The sequence below is a fragment of the Ceratotherium simum genome, chromosome 10 (genome assembly GCF_057802395.1).
Source record: "Ceratotherium simum simum isolate JZ-2026a chromosome 10, ASM5780239v1, whole genome shotgun sequence".
NCBI lineage: Eukaryota > Metazoa > Chordata > Mammalia > Perissodactyla > Rhinocerotidae > Ceratotherium > Ceratotherium simum.
The window spans coordinates 80554235-80564603 of record NC_141909.1 but is presented as its reverse complement, the minus strand read 5'-3'; positions in this window follow the sequence as shown (position 1 = coordinate 80564603).

Genomic DNA, 10369 nt, shown 5'->3' with positions numbered 1-10369 from the left:
CAACCTTTGGAAATTCATATTTTTATCCTGAGCATAGAGGCAATTTGATCATTGGAATAATCTACATGTTTCTGGTATTCAAAGTGCATGTAATACTTAAGAGAACTTGATAGAGAATTTGACCACGCCTCTCATGCTGAAAATTTAAAATGTGTGATTAAGCAATTGATTTTAGACTTGAGATATTGAAATGTGTGCAATTGATTTTAGACTTGAGATATTGAAATGTGTAAGAGAATTTGACTAAATTCTAAAGTATTGGTTATAAATAGTTTATAAGATTTGTAAGTTGAACTTAAAGCTCATGGAAAATTGTTTTTTGCACTTTTAATTTTAATAATTTGAATATTAGCTTTAAAAATCAGGTGACTACAATTCATAGTCTGTGCACAAAAAGCTCCCCTTTAACATCCAAATACTTGTAATGACACTTTCTATTGATGCAGAAACAGAAGTCTTGTCCATCTAGAAAATGCTGCCTTCCTTCTCCCAGCCCTGCCCTGTCTCCTTCTCTGGAAGCCTTTTCCTGATATACCTGTGCCCGGCGGAGCCACTCCCCCCACAGGTCACCATTCTGCCTTCAGCCTGCCTCTATTGAGTTACTTTCTGTGCTAGACTATAATCCTTCATTTCTGTATCTATCACTCATGTTACCCAGTACTTTCTTAAGTGTTTATTCACATTTCTATGCCCTCTCCCTGCCAGAGTTCCTCTTTATTCTTGTCGTTGTGCTAGGCTCTCTAAGGTGTCATGTAGACTCTCTAAAGTGTTGTATAACTTGTTCTATAACTCAAAAAGCTTTACATTTTAATTTGGGAGCTAAAGCTCATGTGAAGCAGCCAACAAGTGGTACTATAGGGCTCCTGGAAGTTCTGATTTACTAGTTCAGAGTGGACCTCAGAAATCAGCACGTTTAAGAAATCTTTAGAGGATTTGGCTACTGCTGGGTTAGAGAGAGGTGATTAGAATCAGGGAGACCAGTTTAAAGGCACTAGACTTTTAAAACTAACACTCTGTTAATGCTCTGTGCTAATGGCTTAGCTTATAGGTAATGAGTAGAGCAAGAACATGATGGTGGTTTCCAATGCAGATCCTCCCACTCCATTCCCAGTCCTGATTTCGTGTCCTTCCTAATGGCTATTAGGGCCTCTGAGCACCCGGTGCACTGGAGGCTCCGGTTTCTGGGAATCTCAGTAGAGAGAATGAATGCAGATCTTTCCCTGCTGCGATGGGAAAGTGTCTGGAAAACCGCAATAAGGAGCCTGGGGTGAGAGCCGGAAAGTAGCAGATCCTGGAAAGAGCTTGGCTCCGTGAAATATGAGGCTGTTTCTGTCAACCACAGCCCCACGAGATTGTGCAGGGTCTCCTTGGCCTCCACGAGACCAGGAAACAGCCGGAGAGGCGGACTGGGCCTTCACCGTCCAGAGGCAGGCTAGGGACCTTGGCAGGGACTGGCGGATTTTCTGATTTTACACGTGTGACTTAGAGGGGAGTGAGCGCTTTACCTTCCATCACCTACAAGGGCACTACCTTCTCTCCTGTGCTCTGTCAAACCACACTCCCATCCACACAGAAGTCCATGTAAATGTTCAGAGAGAGGAAGATGGCTCAGAAGTAATTCAATACAAGCCTAGAGGAAAAAAAAAGCAACCTGGTAGAGAAGTATTTAAGTTGAAATATTAAATTAAAAAGAATACTTAACTATCTAAACTTGAAAACATGATTTCCTAAGTAAACAATTGATGAATTAAAGATGAGATGGTTACAGGTGAGACTCAACCTTAAGAACTAAAAGTTGAAGTGGATAAAATATCCCAAAACAGAGCATAATTATAGAGAGATGGAAATAATGAGAGAAAAAGCATTTTGGTGCAATCCATCTTTAAGAGTGAAACACTACATCATGGTGGGGGAAATATTTGGTAATTTGTTTTCAAAAAGTAGTTGAAAATTATGAGAGATAACAATGGAATAGAAAAGACTCACAAATTACAAATTACAAATTAACCAGAAGAAATTACAAATTAACTAGAGGAATTTACAAATTAACTAGAGGAAAAAGAATAATTAGAAATGATCAAACTAACAAAGCCAAGGAAAATTTAAAAAAAGAAGAAACAACAACTTGAAATATTTAGTTATCATGGAGTAAGATAGAGGACCTATAATCAGATATATTTGCCATCACGGTAGATGCAAGTGGGCTGAATGCTGTAGTTAAACATGACTGCTATGTTGCATTATAATACAAAACCCAGTGATACACTATTTATAATAATCACACTTAAAACAAATGAATAGCTTGAAAAAAAGATAAGAAGAGAATAAATGAAAAAACAAACCAATATTAAACAAGATAAAACTAATAAGACACCTACCAAAAAATCCTAAAAAGTAGAAATCTGGGAAGGCAATATATTAATATATGATATAATTAATATTGTAAAATGTTAAAATAATAATTTCTCATTTAAGGTTAAGCATTAATAAGAACAAAGGGATATTGAATAATCATAAAAGGAAAACTAACAGTCTGATATCTCTATATGTAAAACATATATGAACTAAATGTGCAAGACAAAAACTATGCAAAATGCTTTATGTGATAGGAGCATATCTATAACAGGAAACTTTAATATGCCTTCTTCAAAAATGGACAGATCTAGTAGACAAACAATAACTAAGGCTTGGAGAAATTGAATAAAACAATCAACAAACAAAATAGCTGTGAACATAAGCTTACATCTCCCAAACAGAAGCTGTACTTTTTTCATATAACTTTCACAGAAAAAAGTGTTCATTATTTAGCCATGAAGAAAAACTTACTAGAGATTGTCAAGCCACAGAGTCTGTTACGAGGTTACTAAAAACATCTTACTACTTGAGTACTAAGAAACACACTCCCATAAAATCTTTGGATCCAAGACAGAATAAAAAGGGAAGTCACAATCCCGCTAGAAAGCGGTAAGGAGAACACTGAATACCAAATGTGATAGCACACAGCTAAGCCCAGAAGAACACGTCACAGCTTAAATACCTTTGTTTTTAAGGAATAAACACTAGAAATAAAGCAACTAGGGAAAAATAAAAACAGGAAATCACCCTAAGGAATTACAAAAGGAAAAACACAATAAACCTAAGAAACTAGGAAGAGAGAATGAATAAAAATCAAAGCTGAATTTAATGAAATAAAAAACACAAAATAAAAAATTTCACAAAAAATAATTTAATCCAAAATCTGCTTGTTTTTGGAAAGACCAATAAAATAGAACTTTGCCAGAGTCCTGATTCACGAAAAAGGAAGAATAAAAAGCAAAAAATGGGCACATTTTGATAGACCATTCATTACATGTTCTCAGTTTGAAAAAACATATTATACAGAGGGAACTAGAATGGAGTATACTTTGGCCTTACAGCAGTAGACCTTGACTAAGGAAGGTTATTTAAAATAGGAGAGACAGCAATTTTTCTATGGATAAGCATATCTCTCAAAGATTTTTCTAGCTTATAATATGAAGATTCATTGACCATCGTTAAACTTTAAAATACTTTTAAACTTGAAAAATGGGGGAGTCAATCTGTTTGTTTATAGTAGTGACAGTCAGTATAATAGTTCCTGATGTGCTACTCATTCAAGATGCTTGAATAGAGCCTGGGCAATCTGTAATGTAAGGTTATTAATGTCACCCACAATCCACATTTCAATAATTTCCTTTCAGTGTGTGTTTACATTTGAAAATATTGCTAAGTTGGGAGAGAAGATTAATATTAGTCAAGATAGATATATAAAGCAGAGAGCCGTAAACTATTTAGCAATATGATAAGGATTAAATCCATGAGAGTTCTCTGATTTTAAGCAGTAGCAGGAACAACATGACTTGGAACCAGATAAACATGTACGCTATGTCACAGATGAAAGAAGCAGGTTGCTATTAACACATAGCATTCTTATTCTATATATGATGCTTATTCATCTAAAATGAAACTTGACCTTTGAAGATATTTGTATGAAAAATAAGAATGACCTTGTGTAACTGGAAAATAGAATTTAGGAAAAGAGGTGAAAAGTCTTGATTCAATTCCTTTCCATACCTTCACACTTCTTTCATAAGACACTTCATGAAGTCACCATCTAAAAGAAAATAAAACAAGAACAACATGAAAAATTTTTAAAGAAGCATAGAGATACAAATAGTAATACGTTAGTTCACCCACAGAGCATTTGACCTCAGTATCTCATTTGATCTTAAAAACCCTGAAAAGCACATGTCGCCTTAGTTTTCTGGGCTGTAGCCTCGGTTTCCACAACGTGGTGTGGAGCCCATCTCATCTGAGGCATTTGACATTGTCCTAGATAAAACACTGGCAGTCCCAGCCGAGGGGGTAAGCGTGCACTGGTGAGAGGCTGAGCTAACAAGCTATTTCTCTGATTCTTTTTTGACATTATAGTGAATACACATCCTTTATTTTTAAAACACACACACACCTGTTACATCATTTTTCCATGTGGGTAAGAAGTCAGTGTACACTACTGTAGTCTGCTCTACATGGATGAAGTAGTTCAATTAAATAAATTATGTGTTGCTGAATTTCCTGGTCTTTAAAGCATTCGCTAAGTTATGCTTTCCGCTTATGAGTTTTGAGGATGAAGGATGAAGTTTTTTGAGGAAGGGCAATGTCACTTCAGAAGAGAGAAGCTCTATGTTAGATATTTCCACTTCCTTTAGTTTGATTTCCAGTATCATTATCTGTGACTGGAACATATATATATGTATTTAAATTTACTTGAAGCACCTAAGGATTCTCACTAAATTCTTGCTGTCAAATTTATGACTCTATTACTTAAAAATTATTTTTTATTTTTGAGATGAAATTCACATAACATACAATTAACCATTTTAATGTGTACAATTCAGTATTATTTAGTGTACAATTGAGTGGTATTCATTGTATTCACAACGTTGTACAACCACCAACTCTCTTTAGTTTCAAAACGTTTTTTCATCACCCTATAAAAACATCCTGCACCCCTTAACTAATAATTTAATTCCTCTCTCTCCTATCCCTTGGTTTATGTCTCTATGGATTTGCTTTGTCTGGATATATCTTACATGATAGTTAATTTTATGTGTCCACTTGACGGCCATGGGATGCTCAGATATTTGATCAAACACTGTTCTGAGTGTTTCTGTGAGAGTGTTTTTGGATGAGATTAACATTTAAATTGGTAGAATGAATAAAGCAGATTGCCCTCCCTGGTGTGGGTGGGCCTTATCCAATCAGTTGAAGGCATGAAGACAACAAAAAGGTTGACTCATTTCTGAGTAAGAGAGAATTCTTCCATCTGATGGCCTTCAAACTAGGCCATTGATTTTTTTTCCTGCTGTTGGACTGAAACTGAAACATCAGCTCTTCTTGGGTCTTAAGGCTAACGGACTTTGAACTAAAACTAAACTATTGGCTCTCCTGGGTGTCCAGCTTGCTGATTCACGCTACAGATTTTGGAACTTGCTAGCCTCCATAATCTCATGAGCCAATTCCTTATAATAAATCTCATTTTTTAAATATATATCTCCTATTGGTTCTGTTTCTGGAGAAACTGACTGACTAACGTATCATATAATTGGAATCATAAAATATGTGACCTCTGTCTGGCTTCTTTCACTTAGCATAATGTTTTTGAGGTTCATCCAAATGTAGTATGTATCAGTACTTCATTGTTTTTCATAGCTGAATAATATTCCATTGCATGTATTTACCACAGTTTATTTATCCATTCATCCATTGATGAATATTTGGGTTGTTTCAAACTTTTGGATATTTTGAATAATGCTGCTATTTTTGTGTACAATTTTCTGTGCAGACATATGTTTTAATTTTTCTTGGGTATATACCTAGGAGTAGAATTGCTGGGTCATATGTTACTTCTATGTTTAAATGTTTGAAGAATCATCAAACTGTTTTCCACAGTGACTGCACAATTTTACATTGCCACTAACAATGTATGAGGGTTTCTAGTTTTCCACACTCTTGCCAAACTGGTTATTTTTCATTTTCTTCTTTAAAAATATCGTAGTGGGTGTGAAGTGGTATCTCATTGTGGTTTTGATTTGTATTTCCTTAACAATCAATGATGTTGTATATCTTTTGATGTGATTGTTGATCATTTGTATTATATTCATTGGAGAAATGTCTGTTCAATTCCTTTGTTCCATTTTCAAATTGGGTTGTTTGTCATTTTGCTGTTGAGCTGTAAGAGTTCTTTATGTATTCTCTACACTAGACCTTTATCAGATATATGATTTCTCACTATTTTCCCCCTTTCTGTAGATTCTTTTTTCACTTTCTTGATAACATCATTTGCAGCACAGTTTTTAATTTATTGAAATCCAGTTTATCTATTTTCTTTGGTTGTTTATACTTTTAGAGTCATAGAATCCATTGCCAAATCTGAGGTCATAAGGATTTACTCCTACATCTTCTTTTAAGAGCTCTATAGTTTTAGCTCTTAATTTTAGGTCATTGATCCATTTTGAGTAAATTTTTGTACATGGTATTTTGTATATGGTAGAGGTCTAACTTTATTCTTTTGCATATGGTTATTCAATTGTCCAGGCACCATTTGTTGAAGAGGTTATTCTTTACCCATTAAATGGTCTGGCACTATTATTGAAAAATCAGTTGGCCATAGGTGTTTGGGTTTACTTCTGAACTCTCAGTTCTATTCATTCTTTATGTGAATGTCTGGTCTGTCCTTACACCAGTACTACACTGTTCTGATTACTGTAGCTTTAGATCAAGTTTTGAAATTGGGAAGTGTGAGTTCTACTTTATTTTCCTTTTCAATGTTATTTTGGCTATTTGGGGCCTTTTGTAATTCTATATGGATTTGAGAATTAGGTTTTCCATTTCTGCAGAGAAGGCAGTTGGCATTTTGATAGAGATTGCACTGAGTCTATAGGTTGCTCTGGATCACCATTTGAACAATAACTATTGCCATATTAACAATATTAATTCTCCTAGTCTAGGAACATGGGCAGTCTCTTCATTTGTTTAAGTCTTCTTTAATTTCTTTCAGCAATATGTTGTGGTTTTCAGTGAACAAGTCTTTCATCTCCTTGGTTAAATTTATTCCTAGGTGTTTTATTCTTTGGATGCTATTGCAAATGGAATTGTATTAACTTCATTTTTGGATCCCTTAGAACAGCCCAACCACCGTATCTCGGAAGCTTGGAAAAGTACAAGTTATGACTTAGTATGAGGCTTTTCTCTTCCAAAGAAACGCTGTTCTCTCCTGGAGCACGTGTCCAAGTCAGCAAGCTTCTTGAGAAGAAGAGATAATATTACACAAATGAAATTATAATTGTCTCTAGTAAAACACACCCACTTCTTGGAACTTCCACTCTCTGGAAATAATTACAAAAAATGCCTTAATTTGTGGTATTTACCAATTTCTCCTAAGTTTTTAGTAAAAGAAATATTAACAAAATATACATTTTAGTATATACTACTTATAACTCTCCACAAGGTGAACTGCTATTTTTACTTTCTGATTATTGACAGGGAGAGATCAATTCCTGACCTAGGTCTAATAGAAAATGAATTTAAAAAGTCTGATAAAAGAGGGGGAATTTAGAGATCATTGAATTGAACTCTCTCATTTTATAAGGAGACACAAAAATGCTAATTGAATAAGAATCCAATTTTATGTTTTATTAAGTAAGCACAACTTACTTCTTAGGTCATTCTGGTTTTAATTATAAAGTATATTGTGCATTTTATTTTATTTTATTGTTTTTGTGAGGAAGGTCTGCCCTGAGCCAACATCTGCCAATCCTCCTCTTTTTGCTGAGGAAGACTGGCCCTGGGCCAACATCCATGCCCATCTTCCTCCACTTTACATGGGACGCCGCCACAGCATGGCGTGACAGGTGGTGTGTCGGTGCGCACCCGGGATCCGAACCAGTGAACCCTGCGCTGCTGCAGCGGAGCGCGTGCACCCAACCGCTTGCGCCACCGGGCCGGCCCCTATTGTGCATTTTAATATATCAAAATCACAAATGTTTTATATAAAATTGCTAAAAATATGAAATCACATCTAAATTTAGTTCTTCCCAATGAATGTGTATATATTTAAATCTTAAAAACTCCCTTGGCACATCCACAATAAATGCAGTAGACTATAATTTGAAAACAGTAAGAGTAATAAGCATAAAAGAAGGCAAAAGAATAACGACAGATTTAGGGCTGGCACATGAGAGGTCAGATGATGAGATATTGAAATAACATAGAGTCTCACTGTGCACAAAAACCCAATAATTTTGTTAAAATTTCATAACCTGTTCAGCATTTTACAGGGAAGAAATTTTGATAAAATTTCTATAAAATTAGGTCCTGCATTCATTAATTCTTTCGATAGCAAAGGTTTCACTGGAGGCAGTTATACATCTCACATGTGTGTCTCAATTAATTCCATGGTTTGAAACATTTTATCCAACTTGATAAAAATTACATTAAGTACACAGAATTAAAAATATCATAAAATAAAGGTTCATTGCAGGTATTTATAAATCGTTTTCTATTCAGTTCTGTGCCATTTGGAATGTTTACAAAATTTTATGAAGAGATAATTATATAAATGCATACATATATGTATAAATGTATTTGTACGTGCATATATAATCACACATACATCCATATATGTATATATTTTAAATTCCCTTTTCATAGAATGGGGAAAATATTAATTTGGCTTAAAGAAAATCGTAATTATCCCATGGCTCTTGACGTTTCTTTAAAGACCCTCCTGGCAGTGTGGCCGGTCTGGGTAAACCATTATGCGGCAGGAGCTTCTGCTACGCGTCAAACTGGTTCTGAAGCTGTTAAGTGAGAGGGAAGAATCATTTAATGGGGAGACTATGATTCTCAGCTTAGAGACTAGTTTTCTAGCTATTGCAAATGTGTTTCATCCCCACTTTGAGCACGCCGGGCAAGAGACAGACTCAGCACTAACAGGCTGGTAGAGCTCATTGCAGTTCCTTCTCTGAGAACGTCCACCTTTGTTTTTTCCTTCGAGACGTGAGTATGATTCCTAGGGCTCCTCTAGGAGCTGTCAACTTTTTGTTTGGGTTTACACCATCTTTGAAGCCTTCCTCTTTTTGATTCACAATTTCTTAAAAAGTCTCTGTGAATTTCTCCTTTTTTGCACGTTGGTATCCAAGATGGCAGCCAGTGGCTGGCCACAGCAGCCTCAGCGGGTGCTGGGCTCAGGAATGTGCACAGCTGCAGGAACCGGGCGGCTGCATGGAGGGGATTTTGCAGTTGCTCAGTTGTGCGATCCGATGAACACACAAAATATTCCAGTCAGAAACTAATACTGCTTTAAGGAAAACTTATAAGTGGAAGGAAAACAGGTGAGACCAGATTATCTAATCCAATTAAAGCCAGGAGAACTTTCTTTCTTATCTTCAAATAGTTTACTTCTAAACATACCACAGTCTGACTTTTTCCCTTCCTCTACTGTGACACAAGGAAGTATTTTCAAGTTATATGCACTATGAGGTGCCAAAAGATCACTACGGGAGTTGGTGGAATGTATTTTCTTCAGCATTTCCTGGGCTCAGTATGGAGCAATTTTGCTTGAGAATTGGAGATCCTAAATGAACTCTTGAAGTCTCGTCTTGGCACTTTTATAAAGTGAGAAGTGGGTTTCAGCAGAGAGTCAAACTGCAAGGGGCGCTCAGGACAAGCTGTGGGTAACGATATGGAGAAACCTGCCTCTCCGTCTTGCTGCTCCTTACCCTTGGCCTTGGCTCCAGCTCTTTGTTTCACTCCCTCTTTCTTTCTCTTTCTCCCTTTGACTCCCTTTTCTCCTCTCACGAGTTAGAGAGTGTAGCCTGTTTCTCCTGACCCTTTTCCCAGACCATTTGTGTTGCATTTCTGTATTTATTGTTTTTAGGAATCAACAAAAAATTCTGATTTAATATGTTGAATATGACTGAAAGGAAGATGCCCAAGTTGTGCTTAAAGAAGAGCAATGCTTTCTACTTTATCAGAGAATCTGGTAATTTTTGTGAACTGTATAACAATAGTATTGATATATAGTTTCACAAAGGTAGATCAAGCCCAGAGTCAGGATCCACAGCTAAGGAGGAGTAGGTGTCTGGGGAATTGATGCCATCTCATCTCCTCTGCCCTCCAGTCTGGAAGCTCACTGACTTGACAGTCTGGGAGTGCTTCAGAAGAGGGAAGTTAGGGCCTGGGCTGCGTGATACCTTTTCAATTTCCTTTTCATACAAAGTGGGGATACAAGGTCATACAAGATGGGGAACTGGTTGGAGCTGGGCAGCACTGATGACCTCTGAGCTTT